This window comes from Ursus maritimus (genome assembly GCF_017311325.1).
Source record: "Ursus maritimus isolate PB19 chromosome X unlocalized genomic scaffold, ASM1731132v1 scaffold_X1, whole genome shotgun sequence".
Taxonomy (NCBI): domain Eukaryota; kingdom Metazoa; phylum Chordata; class Mammalia; order Carnivora; family Ursidae; genus Ursus; species Ursus maritimus.
This window is the reverse complement of record NW_024423319.1, coordinates 45,432,645-45,445,978: the sequence shown is the minus strand read 5'-3', so window position 1 is coordinate 45,445,978 and position 13,334 is coordinate 45,432,645. Positions and strand designations below refer to the sequence as shown.

Here is a 13,334-nt window from a genome sequence, read left to right as displayed (position 1 = left end):
GTATGAGGGGACAATGCTTTCCCCAAGTGTTCAAAGCCCACTTCAGAGGTTACCACCCACTTAGCCAGTTTCTAGGCCAACTTTGACCACTGGTAGCTTGGGGGAGAAACTGGCATGACTGAGATGGAGATTTCCAGAATCTGAGAACCAGGAGACATCTTGGAAGTTCCTCATTTTACAGGTGAGAAAACTGAAGCCCAGAGGGAGGAAATTGCTCTCTCATTCAAAGTTGAGGAACCCAAGTAGAAAATTATGGTACGGTGGGGCTAAGTTTCAGCAGAGATCAGAAGGTGACAGAGGGGAGAATGATGAAACTATTTTAAGGACTCTGCCCTCTTGGCAGCATTGGCTCCTCAGGAAACTATTCCTGCACAAGCCCTACCTAATCAGACAGAAATGACTATTCATCCTTTCAGCTGGCTGGCCACCTTTCACAAGCCCAGTATACACCCTTCTTTACTGTAGCCACTCTGTCCAGGAGAGGCCTCTCCATCCCAGTCCCTTGACTCAGTGAAAGAAAGTCTAGAAATAACACTTTTAAACTGAAAACATTTTTGCTTTTCATCATAAAATATTAGCCATTAATAACCATGGATCTGGAGTAGAAATAAAATGTGAACCCCAGGCTGGAAGCATAGAAAAGGCATGAGGTAGTAAGGGAATTGAAGGAGGGGCAAGAGGTCTGAGGAGAATATCTTTCCAATATTATCCCCTCTGTTGTCTAACCCTAAAATTTCCTTGCTAATCTTCCTCCCAGGGACATGGGAAGGCTGCATCTTCCTTCATTTAAACCCAACTTAACTCCCACTTCATCGTGTCATGGGACTGCCAAAGGGTAATGAATGAACTGTAGTCTGCTGAAGTTTAATCTATTTCCTTTTTTAAATTTATGCCATTCTGCTCATTCTTAAAACATTTTTATCATGAACTAAGTATTATCAATTTTACCATAATATATTTGTAGTGCAATTTTTTCAAAGGAAAATAGTGGATTTTTTCAACAATATCTCATTTAGCTGCTTTACTAAATAGTCATTTCCATCAGTTATTTTTCTAGGATCCTCATATTCAATATCAAAGGCTCTTTTCAGAAATGCCTACATTTTCATAATAAGAATTGTGGTCTGCTAAAGTTTTATCTCATTATTTGGCCTTGTGGCATTACAAATTTAAAAAGTAAGGAGAGAGGCAGGTGGATGGTGGACAGGATAGAGGCAAACTTGGAGCAGCATTTGGAAGACACAATGAAGAATCCATCCATTGTTGGAATCCTGTGCACAGATTCCAAGGATCTAATCTAGGCTGCTGTGGGACCCTGTCCGATGAATATGCTGGAGTGATATTTGTTCTAGCCCAACAATCTGCTAAGCTAACCTCAGATCCCACTGATATTCCTAGGGTGTGTCTAGAATCAGATAATGGGAATATTATGATCCAGAAACATGACAATATCACAGTGGCAGTGCACAAAATGGCCTTTTGACATCTCATATCTGTTCTCCAGCAGCCTATCATAGGGGACTTATCCTGCCTATGTTAATTATCTTGCAAAATTATTAAAGTTCCAGTAGTTAAGCCATTTATTTAGTGTGCATTGGACATTTTTCTATTAATTTTAGAGTACGCTGCTTTTTGTTACTCAATGGACTGACTCATCAAATTATTAGTAAGAAAGGATCATGTTTTGAAGCAGCAGGTCCAGGTCACTTTGTACATAGAATTTTATTGTGTTCAATAAACCTGGTTGGAGGAAAGCTTGGCTCTTTTCTGGATTCATTAAAAAAAAAAAGTAAAGGGAATACAAAAGAGCCTTTATATGGGTTACATCTGCCAATATTTATTTTATTAATTGTTAAAGCTAAATTTTAAAAATGTTTTTGTTAATTCTTTTAAATAGTACCATAAATACCAATTATATCATGTAAACATAAATTGATAAATGAAAAATATGATGAAATGAGCAATTTTTATGTACTTAAAAATCTTTTTCATATCTGTCCTAATAGAAATTCCTATGTCTGCTTTGCACTAAATCCCTAGACATATCATATATAATATATCTATGAAAATTCCCACCTTGTGGAGAATGAGATTAAAAAAGGTAAATACAGGGGCGCCTGGGTGGCTCAGTCATTAGGTGTCTGCCTTCCGCTCGGGTTGTGATCCTAGGGTCCTGGGATCAAGCCCCATGTCGCGTTCCCTGCTCAGTAGGGAGCCTGCTTCTCCCTCTGCCTCTGCTGTTCCCTGTGCTTATGCTCTTTCTCTGTCTCTGTCAAATAAATAAAAATTCTTTAAAAAATAAAAATAAATAAAAAAAGGTAAATACATTTATTATATAATTTACACCTTTCAGATCCTTCGAAAAGCTAACCTAGAAAGATCTCAGAACTGAAAATTTAGTAACTTATTATTTAGCAAATCAATTAGGGAACAAACTCACTATTTCCTTTTGAGCAAATTGCACTACAGATACATTAAAGTTGATAATACTTAGTTCATGTAAAAACAGATATTTTAAAAATCAGCAGGCCATCACAAGTTCAAAAAATGAGGTAGATAAAACTCTACTGGGGGGCACCTGAGTGGCTCAGTCAGTTAAGTGTCCGCCTTCGGTTCAGGTCATGATCCCAGATCCCGGAATTGAGCCCCACCTCAGGCTCTCTGCTCAGCGGGGAACCTGCTTCTCCCTTTCCCTCTGCCTGCTGCTGCTCTCTCTCTCTGCCAAATAAATAAATAAAATCTCTTAAAAAAAAAAATCTCTGGGGCGCCTGGCTAGTGCAATCGTTAAGCGTCTGCCTTAGGCTCAGGGCATGATCCTGGCGTTCCGGGATCAAGTCCCACATCAGGCTCCTCCACTGGGAGCCTGCTTCTTCCTCTCCCACTCCCCTGCTGTGTTCCCTCTCTTGCTGGCTATCTCCCTGTCAAATAAATAAATAAATAATCTTAAAAAAAACCTCTACTGGGCTACAGTTCTTATTATGAAAACTTAGGTGACTCCAAAAATAGCTTTAGTTTCTGATGATCAGATCCTTCTGAATACAGCTCACTTGCAGCTGCTGTTCTTGGTGGTGGACTTTTTGCACTCAGATACAATGTGGTTGGCCAGCTCCCTGTACTTCAGCTGTTTGGACCCTGGACAGCTTTGAAGATGACAGTCAAAAGCCTTTGTAATGAGCCAACTGGGGAGACTTTTCTGAGATGCACTGAAAGATACCATTATATCATTATATACCTGGCCTTTTATAAAATACTGATCTCAGGATGCACCTGTCTCAGTGGCATGTATTTTTCTTCTACTCCTTCAAGCTTTTAAAGGCATTTTCACTATAGGCCTTGCATTCAAATGAAGTATTGAGTAAACTCAATATCTAACTAGATAAAATGCAATGCAACAAAGCGGGCCAATAAACCATACCACGTTAAATGTAATTGGGTAGTCTTCCTATCTGGCATGAACCAATTAGAAGACAAGGAATAATCAGACTGCTAGAAGCTTCCTGTGGCTTCTACTAAAGGCACTTTGAACAGGTTGCTGCCTACAGTACCAAATTAATGTAGAGATGTAACTAGCTCTACATATTGCTTGGGGGCTTCATTGCATTACTGGTCTGCATGAATCTTTTCCCAGACCTGTTCTATAAATCCCCCTCCTCTGCAATGCATTTTTCTTTCGTATCTCTCTAAAAAGCTGCCTGTCTCTGTATTAAGCCCATGAGAATGGGAACACGTGTTTCCTCCATGGTCTGCTTAACTCAACCGAATTCTCCCAATAACCTTTTGTGGTATAGACTCTTTTTAGCCTCATTTTTAGATGAGGTAGGAGAAGACACAGAGAAACTAAGTAACCTATCCAAAGATGACACTGCTAATACATGGAAAATCATGGATTCAAATCTATGTCGGTCTGAGTCCATAGCCCAAGCACTTGAACACTGCCTCTGTCATATTCTGTTAGACTGGTGATGTTGTCTTCAATGAATGGATACCCAGGCAGTCTGAGGTGATCCCACCTTTACAGCAAGCCTTTCCATAGCCTGATCTTTTCTTCAAAGGCTTTATGAGCAGCTCAGAGGTATAAAAGCTAAAACCTCAAGCCAACCTCCCTGCAAAGGTGTATTCTTGTGCAATCACTGGAAAAGTTTGTTCAAGCAGTAGTTAACAAGTTCAACACTTCCTGTGCTCAATTCTTTATTTCAATAGCTGTCTCAAGCATATGCAAACCCATTCCATGTTTCATAACTGCATCCAATATACTGTGGGGGGGAAGGATGGAAAGCAGAGAGTGGAAAAAGATTTCATGTTGGAATAAAACAGCCATTACTTGATGACCCACATTAGTTCTCTACATTTAAACATTGTTGCAGAAACCTGAATGTTGTTCCCACGTGTAGAATATCTAGTTATACACCAGAGGAACTGGTGATCCCATCAATCAATGCTTTTGCCTCTAATTAGTTACCAAATAGTTATGTTAGCATTCTTTCCTGCCTCTATTTAGAGATGTTTCCTTGCCATTTGATATTACTGGGAAGAACAAAATATTCAATAAAATAGTAAAGTTGAGGGCTTAATTATAATTATTACTGAAAAGGACAATTTCTTAAACATTGGAGCTCCATGTGAAACCTATTAAACAGAAAATATAATGAACCAGAACTTACACTACCTCTAATCTTGCCAGTTTATTACACTCCCTTTCCCTAACACCGTTATAGATTACACTCCTGTTTCAGTTGGTGTTGTTCAAACAAGGCATTGCTAAACTAATAAGAGTCACCATTGACTAAAAGATAACGATGTCAGGCACTCTACTATACACATTTTAGGAAATAATGTCAATTATCTTTCATGACATTCCTGCAAAGTAAATAGTATTATTATCTTCATTTTTATGGAGGAAGAAACTGAAACACAAAAGATCATCATTTGCCTAAGATTATACATATGTGAAGTTGGAAAGCCAATAATCAAATATATTTCAAAGTGTTTAAGAGTCCAAGGGCAGGAGGGAGGCAAGATGACAGAAGAGTAGGGGACCTCGTTTCATATGGTACCTTGAATTTAGCTAGATACCAATCAAATCATTCCGAACACCTATGAAGTCAACCTGAGATGCAAGAAAAGAGTTGCTGGAATTTCACAAATAGAAAAAACGACCACTTTTTGAAAGGTGGGAGGTGCAGAGAAGTGAATTTAAGGGGTTATATTAGAAGATAAATGGTGGGGTGAAAGGAGCCTCAGTAAGCAAGCTTTCAGGAAGTGATACAGCCCTAGAGCAAAAAATCAGGACTTTTGTAACTCTGCTCCAGTGAGACACATCCCTGACCAAAAGGTGCTCAGGTGGTGAGCCAGGGCAGAATCTTAGGTGGGACAAAGTGGTCTCAGGATCCCCAGGGTCATAGAAAGAAGGGGGGTGCCTGAGCTGGCAGAGTTCCCAAGTATTGGAATGGGGAAACCCGCTCTGGTCAGCAAGCCCGGGAGTGGGCTCTCAGCTCGGTTTGCCATAAACCTCAACCTCGGCACTATGGGGCCACCACCCTCCATGCGAGGGCCCTGCAAAGGGCAGAAATGTGGCGACCCTCCACCTTGCCCCAGGAGCAGTGGGGGTGTGCACACAAACTGGCGACTGCTCTCCATGCAGGAGCTCTGTAAGCAGCACGCCTGCAGCGACCCTCCTCCCTCTCCAGACAAGGTTGGTGCCAGTGCACACCACAGGAGTCTGCAGAGTTTGGTGCACACAAAAGTGAAGACTGCTTTTCCCTGAGGGTTTACTGAAGAGAGGGGGCCATGATCTTTCAGCTCCAGGGCTGGAGATTGGGGCGCGCCCATTTTTATTTTCATCCTCTAAAGTGGCAGGGAACAAAAGCCACATAGAACAACCCAAAGCAGCTTACACTGAGCCCGGCCCCCGGGCAAGGGGTGGTGCAATTCCACCCAGGCAAAGACACCTGAAGATCAATGCAGCAGGCCCATCCCCCCGAAGACCAGCTGGAACATCAGGGGAATAACCTCCCCTCTTTTTTTCTTCTTCTTTTCTTTTTTGGTTTCTGACCTCTTCACATTTGTCTAGTGTGTATTTTGCTTGGGTCGTGGTTGATATTTTTGATTTTGTTCTCTGGTTCATCCATTCTTCTCTGGGAAAAATGACTAGAAGGAGGAATTCACAACAAAGGAAAGAACCAGAGGTAATACTCTCTGCCACAGATCTAATTGATATGGACATAAGTAAAATGTCAGAGCTGGAATTCAGGATAATGAATATAAAATTACCAGCTGGGCTTGAAAAAAGCATAAAAGACACTAGAGAATCTCTTAGTGAAGAAATCTAATCAGGCCGAAATTAAAATGTTCTAATTGAGATGCAGTCTAAATTAGATGCTCTAACAACTAGGGTAAATGAGGCAGAAGAGAGAGTAAGTGACACAGAAGGCAAGATGATGGAAAGGAAGGAAGCTGAGGAAAAGAGACAAAAACAACTAAGGGACCATGAGGGGAGGCTCTGAGAAATCAGTGATACCATAAAGTGAAACAATATTAGAATTATTGGGGTTCCAGAAGAAGAAGAAAGAGAGAGAGGGACAGAAGGTATATTTGAGCAAATCATAGCTGAGCACTTCCCGAATCTGGGGAAGGAAATAGGCATTCAAGGCCAGGAGGTAGAGAGAACCCCCCTCAAAATCAATAAAAATAGATCAACACCCTGACATATAATAGTGAAGCTTGCAAATTTCAGAGATAAAGAGAAAATACTGAAAGCAGCTTGAGACAAGAACTCCTTAACACACAATGGTAGAAACATTAGACTGGGAGCAGACCTATCCACAGACCTGGCAGGTGAGAAAGGGCTGGCATGATATAGTCAGGGAAGTAAATGAGAAAAACATGCAGCCAAGAATGCTTGACCCAGCAAGGCTGTCATTCAGAATGAAAGGAGATATAAAAAGCTTCCAGGACAAATGGAAACTAAAGGAGTTTGTGACTACTAAACAAGCCCTGCAAGAAATATTAAAGGGAAATCTTTGAGTGGGAAGGAAAGAACAAAAGTAAACAAGAGTCCAGGGCTGGATGGCTTCTGAGGGGGCAATTCTACCAAACATTTAAAGAAGAACTAATACCTATTTTTCTGAAGCTGTTTCAAAAAAACAGAAATGGAAAGAAAACTTCCAAACTCTTTCTATGAGGCCATCATTACCTTGACCTCAAAACCAGACAAAGACCCCACCAAAAAGAATTACAGACCAATATCCCCGATGAACATGGATGCCAAAATTCTTACCAAGATGCTAGCCAATAAGATCCAAAAGCACATAAAAAGTATTATTCACTATGACCAAGTATTCCCGGCCTGCAAGGGTGGTTCAACATTCCCAAATCAATCAGTGTGATATATCACATTAATAAAGGAAAGGACAAGAACCATAAGATCCTCTCAATTGATGCAGAAAAAGCATTTGACAAAGTATAGCATCCTTTCTTGATTAAAACTCTCCACGGTGTAAGGATACATATCTCAATATCATAAAAGGCATCTGAGGAAAGTCCAGAGAATACCGTTCTCAGTGGGGAAAAACTGACACCTTTTCCCCTAAGATCAGGCACATGACAGGGATGCCCACACTCACCACTGTTCTTCAACATATACTGGAAGTCCTAGACTCAGCAATCAGACAACAAAAAGAAATAAGTCACTGAAATTGGCAAAGAAGAAGTCAAACTCTCACTGTTTGCAGATGACATGATACTCCACGTGGAAAACCCAAAAGCCTCCACCCCAAAATTGCTAGAACTCATACAGCAATTCAGCAATGTGGCAGGATACAAAATCAATGCACAGAAATCAGTTGCATTTCTATACACCAACAATGAGACAGAAGAAAGAGAAATTAAGGAATCGATCCCATTTACAATTGTACCAAAACCCATAAGATACCTAGGAATAAACCTAACCAAAGAGGTAAAGGATCTGTACTCTAAAAACTATTGAACACTTATGAAGGAAATTGAAAAGTCAGAAAAAAATGGAAAAATGTTCAATGCTCATGAGTTGGAAGAATAAATATTGTTAAAATATCTATGTTACCCAGAGCAATCTACACATTCAATGCAATCCCTATCAAAATACCATCAACATTCTTCACAGAGCTGGAACAAATAATCCTAAAATTTTTTTGGAACCAGAAAAGACCCCAAATATCCAGAGGAATGTTGAAAAAGAAAACCAACACCGGTGGCATCACAATGCCAGACTTCAAGCTCTGTTATAAAGCTGTAATCATCAAGACAGTATGGTACTGGCACAAAAACAGACACATAGATCAATGGAACAGAATAGAGAACCCAGAAATGGACACTCAACTTTATGGACAACTATTCTTTGACAAATCAAGAAAGAATATCCGATGGAAAAAAGAGAGTCTCTTCAACAAATGGTGTTGGGAAGATTGGACAGCCATATGTACAATAATGAAACTGGACCATTTTCTTACACCATATACAAAAATAGACTCAAAATGGATGAAAGACCTAAATGTGAGACAGGAATATATCAAAATTCTACAAGAGAACACAGGCAGCAACTTCTGTGACCTCGGCTGCAGCACCTTCTTGCTAGACACATCTCCAAAAGCAAGGGAAACAAAAGCAAAAATGAACTATTGGGACTTCATCCAGATTAAAAGCTTCTGCACAGCACAGGAAACAGTCAACAAAATTAAAAGTCAACCTATGGAATGGTAGAAGATATTTGCAAATGACATACCAGAAAGAGGGCTACTATCCAAGACCTATAAAGAACTTCTCAAACTCAACACTCATAAAGCAAATAATCCAGTCAAGAAATGGGCAGAAGAAATGAACAGACATTTCTCCAAAGAAGACATACAAATGGCCAACAGACACATGAAAAAATGCTCCACATCACTAGCCATCAGGGAAATACAAATCAAAACCACAATGAGATACCACGTCACACCAGTCAGAATAGCTAAAATTAAAAACTCAGGAAACAACACATGTTGGGGAGGATGCGGAGAAAGAGGAACCCTCTAACACTGTTGGTGGGAATGCAAGCTGGTACAGCCACTCTGGAAAACAGTATGGAGGTTCCTCAAGAAGTTAACAATAGAGCTACCCTATGATCCAGCAATTGCACTACTAAGTATTTACTCCAAATATACAAATGTACTGATCTGAAGGGGCACCTGCACCCCAATGTTCATAGCATCAATGTCCACAATAGCCAAAATGTGGGAAGAGCTGAGATGTCCATTGACAGATGAATGGATAAATAAGATGTGGTATATATATGTACAATGGAATATTACTCAGCCATCAGAATGGACGAATACTTACCATTTACATTGACATGGATGGAATTGGAGGGTATTATGCTGAGTGAAATAAGTCAATCAGAGAAAGACAATTAACATATGGCTTCACTCATATATGGAATATAAGAAACAGCACATAGGATCATTGGGGAAGGGAGGGAAAACTGAATGAGAGGAAATCAGAGGGAGAAAAACCATGAGAGACTCAACTGTAGGAAAATTAACTGAGAATTGCTGGAGGGGAGCTGGGTGGGAGGATGGGGTAATTGGGTGATGGGCTTTAAGGAGGGCATGTGATGTGGTGAGCACTGGGCGTTATTCTCAACTGATGAGTTATTGAACATTACATCTGAAACTACTGATGTACCATATTTTGGCTAATTGAATTAAAAGAAAAAGAGTCCAGCAGCAAGATATTCTTTTTAGGTATGAATGTGCATTAATTAAATTTTAAGATATTTATAAAACTCATGTACCTGTGCCATTTCATAAGGATTTTAAGTCATGACACTAATTGAGATTTTTGATCTTTTGCAAAGGTGGAGCAGGAATGAAATTGTTTGACTGACTTTTCTCTCTTGATTGACTTCCAGCATATTTTTCCAGCATATATTATTTCTGTAAGACATTTTGCCCTTTTATATTCTTGGTAGCTAAGGCCATGTCTCTCTGTGTACACTAATGGGATAAATGTATAAAACCACCATCTGAGTAATTCAGCTACCTTTGCAAAGGATGTGGATGAGGAGACAACCATTTATCCTGTGGCAGTAGCTATCGATTACAAAGGTTAACTACAGAAGTAGAAGAGCTGAGCTGCAATCTGTCAAATGTACTATGCACAGATACAGTCTGAGCTGAGGCTGAGGGCAAGAGACTCTGGGTTCCAATTGTTGCTCCAATGCTGTCTCTAGGATCAGAGTAAACTAAACTTAAACTGTCATGTGTGCAACAAGATGACTACTGAATTAGAGTGAATTAGGTTCTAGTCACTGGAACAGCCAAGAGTCAAGAAAAACCATTTACATCAATGGGCAGCTGTCTTCTAAGAAAACCAACTTTAGATTGGGAAACATGGGGCTCTGAAGCAGGTGGAAAAGCTCAGCACTTGATTCAGAAGACAGAACTATATCATCCCCCAGCCCCATGAAAGCAAGAGATGAAAGGAAGAAATATTCACATTTTTTATTTGTGTGGTAAAAATAATAATAATAATATAAATAAATTAATAAATAAATAAATAAATAATAAATAAAGCAGCTCCTTTCTATTCTCTCCCACATCAATTCCTGCCTCCACTATTTCTGTTTACTAACTGCTTGTCCTCTTACAATTCAGGTCCAACCTTTGTGAAAATACACCTGAATTCAAAACCTACTATATAGAAACCTGTGATGGTTGAAGCATGTGCAATATACATCTTCCCTTCTATGACTCACTAAATAGAGTTTATTATTTTTAACTTTTTTTCCCACCTCCAACAATGGTACTCTGTCCATGGATCATTCGAGGTCAGTACATCTTGAAGAAGCAGGAAAATCTTGTAGCACAAGGACCCGTAAAAGCTGAATACGCACTCCAAGATATGGCTCCCCCTCTTTTTAACTCTCTTAAGATCTTCACACACTTTTAGTCACAAAGTCACTCATTTGCATTCTTACCTTATTCCTTCTATGAACCTGTAAGTCCCTGGAGGACAGAATTCTCTCTTCCTTGTCTCCCATATTCCCAATGCAGATCCTTAGACTTAACAGGCTCTTGACAAATGCTAGCTGAATTGGAGAAATGCTTTATCCTTTCCCAAGTGTCTGTCCTAGCCCAGTTTCAAAAGCATTTTCTTTGGTGAACCATCTTTCCTAAAGCAGTGATTCTTAAACTTGTTTATGCATCAGAATCATCTGGGAGGCATGTTAAAACAGAGTACTAGGCCACTCCCCCATGTTATAACTTAGTAGGTCTAAGATGGGGCCTGGAATTTGTATTTCTAAGTTCCTTGGTGAAGCTGATGCTGCTGACTCAGATACCACACTTGGAGAACAAATGATTTCAAGTAAAAGTCCTACAGACTAATTACTCCATCAAGACATCACTCCTCTAGAGACATCAATAATATTTACCCATATCCAGGAAACAAAGATCATACATAAAAGAGACCCAGAAGACAGATGTTGGAAATAAGACACTAAGTCACACACCATTAATAGAGAGAAGCAGTCATAGATACACCCTTACTTTTCAAGACTATGACATAAGAACATCTCTTGGCCTAACTGAATCTGAATCTCTGTGGCCCAGGAATACTCACTAATCACTAAGGGTGATCCTCAGCCTCATGACTCAAGGACCACACTTTAAAAGTCCACTGTACCTACTCACAAATAATTACCAAACACCTGAATAAAGTTCTGTATGTTGTCCTAAGTTACCTTCTTTTCTAAGTGGCACCTTCTCCTGTGTGACCAAAAAATGTTTCATTTCCTCTGAGTCTGTTTCTTCACATGCCAAGTGCAGCTCCACCATGCAGCATGCTCTAGTACTGCTCTAGGCGCTGCCATTAAGTCATCATTTTCCTTTCCCATAAAAGTAACTGCTTCAGTGAGAACTTAGTGATGTTGTTTTTTTTCCATTTTTCCAGGTTTATTGAGCTATAATTGACATATCACGTTGTATAAGTTTAAGGTTTACAACACAATCATTTGACATATCTGTATGTGGTGAAATAATTACCACAACAAGGTTAGTTAACACATTAACACCTCACATACTTACATTTTTTTATGGTGAGAACTTTTAACATCTGCATTCTCAGCAACTTTCAAATATACAATACAGTATTGTTAACTAGAGTCACCATACTGCATATTACATCCTCAGAACTCATTCATTTTATAAATGAAAGTTTGTATTCTCTGACCACCATTTCCCCCACATACTGCCTACCCCTGGGCCCTGGCAACCACCAATATGCTCTATTTCTATGAGTTTGGTTTTTTTTAGATTCCACATATAAGAGAGATCATACATTATTTGCCTTTCTCTGTGACTTATTTCACTTAGCATAATGCCCTTGAGGTTTGTCTTTGTTGTCCCAAATTGCAGGATTTCCTTCTTTTTTTATAACAAAAGAATACTCTATTATATATGTGTATTCTATGTGTATGTGTGTACAATATATACAATAAAATTTTCTTTATCCATTCATCTGTCAACAGACACTTAGGTTGTTTCCATGTCTTGGCCATTGTAAATAATGTTGCAATAAACATGAGGATGCAGGTAGCTCCTTGAGATTGTGATTTATTCCTCTGGATATATACCCAGGAATGGAATTGCTGGATCATATGTTTGTACCACTTTTAATTTGGGGGGAAACCTCCATGCTGTTTTCCATAGTAGCTATATCAGTTTACATTCCCACCAATGTGAACAATGGGTTCCCTTTTCCTCACATCCTCCACAGGGCTTGTTACCTCTTGTCTTTTTTTTTTTATGTTCAGTTGGCCTATATATAGTATATCATTAGTTTTTGATGTAGTGTTCAACAATTCATTAGCTGTGTATAACACTCAGTGCTCATCACAACTTGTCTTTTTGATAATAGCCATTTTAACAGGAGTGAGGTGATTGCATTTCCCTAATAATTGGTGATGTTCACTTTTTTATGTACTTTTTAACCATTCGAATATCTTCTTTGGAAAAATGTCAATTCAGCTCCTTTGCCCGTTTTTATTTTTTATTTTTATTTTTTAAAGATTTTATTTATTTATTTGACAGAGAGAGAGACAGCCAGCGAGAGAGGGAACACAAGCAGGGGGAGTGGGAGAGGAAGAAGCCGGCTTCCAGCGGAGGAGCCCAATGTGGGGCTCGATCCCAGATCGCCGGGATCATGCCCTGAGCCAAAGGCAGACGTTTCATGACTGAGCCACCCAGGCGCCCCCTTTTGCCCATTTTTAATCAGATTATTTGCTTTTATGCTATTGAGTTGTATGAGCTCTCTATATATTT

General features: G+C 39.5%; 1 pseudogene; it reads left to right on the top strand.

Moving 5' to 3' along the window:
* The first annotated feature begins 1,138 nt into the window (after positions 1-1,138).
* On the top strand, positions 1,139-1,483 carry LOC121102507 (annotated as a pseudogene).
* The last annotated feature ends 11,851 nt before the right edge of the window (positions 1,484-13,334 follow it).